This window comes from Anneissia japonica, unplaced genomic scaffold (genome assembly GCF_011630105.1).
Source record: "Anneissia japonica isolate Jap-2015-1 unplaced genomic scaffold, ASM1163010v1 scaffold216567_len896_cov148, whole genome shotgun sequence".
NCBI classification, from domain to species: domain Eukaryota; kingdom Metazoa; phylum Echinodermata; class Crinoidea; order Comatulida; family Comatulidae; genus Anneissia; species Anneissia japonica.
Window position 1 is genome coordinate 1 of NW_022688213.1, and position 896 is coordinate 896.

General features: G+C 35.7%; 1 non-coding gene across 1 annotated transcript; it reads right to left on the reverse strand.

The window, feature by feature from the left end:
• Positions 1–317: 317 nt before the first annotated feature.
• Positions 318–436, reverse strand: LOC117121378. The gene has a single exon (XR_004447538.1). It is a non-coding gene; the product is annotated as a 5S ribosomal RNA (ribosomal RNA).
• Positions 437–896: the final 460 nt, after the last annotated feature.

The window sequence follows — 896 nt, forward strand, 5'->3', positions numbered from 1 at the left end:
TTACTCGTCAAAGCTTCACACCATTCATCAACTTTAATAGCTATGTATTTGATCTCCCATCACCAAAACACAAATTACTCGTCAAAGCTTCATACCTTTCATCAAATTTATAGGTAAAGCTTCACTCACTCAAGATTCACTTCACTACAACAGCAAATTTATTGACCTTAGACTTCGACGTTATTTGGCGACCTCTAAGCCACCTCTAAGGAGGGTGGGTCCAGGCTTCTAAGTGACGCCTGCATTAAGAAAATATTATAAGAGCTATGGATGCGCTACTATTGGTGAAATTAATTTTCTAGAAAATGAATAAATGATGTTTACAGCACCCGGTATTCCCAAGCGGTCTCCCATCCAAGTACTAACCAGGCCCGACGTTGCTTAACTTCGGTGATCGGACGAGAACCGGTGTTTTCAAGGTAGTATGGCCGTAGACAAGGGTGCACCAACAGGATCATCGAGCTCATTGAATGATATTTCACTAAAATACAGTTTTTAACCAATGAATAGAACGATTCCATAGCAAAACATTTTTTTATCGTCATTTGAATTTTCAAAAAGCATCACAGTTAAATTTTAAAAATCGAAATAAAAATCTCCGCAGAAAATTATTTACAATTTTTCGAAATTTTACAATTTTTCGAAATTTATGAAATTTCAGAAATGTGTTCAGGCTATGTTTATGTACATGTGGTAAAAATTTAATTTGTATATGTGATAAAAATTTCATCTCTAGAGATCGAGATCTCGAGTAGAGAGATAGAAACAGATAGAGAGAGATAGATAGATAAAGATAGAGATAGAGACAGAGATAGAGAGAGATAAAATAAATGTGAAATAAACAAACACGAAGTTAAGCAACGTCGAGCCCGATTATTACTTCGATGGGTGCGGTG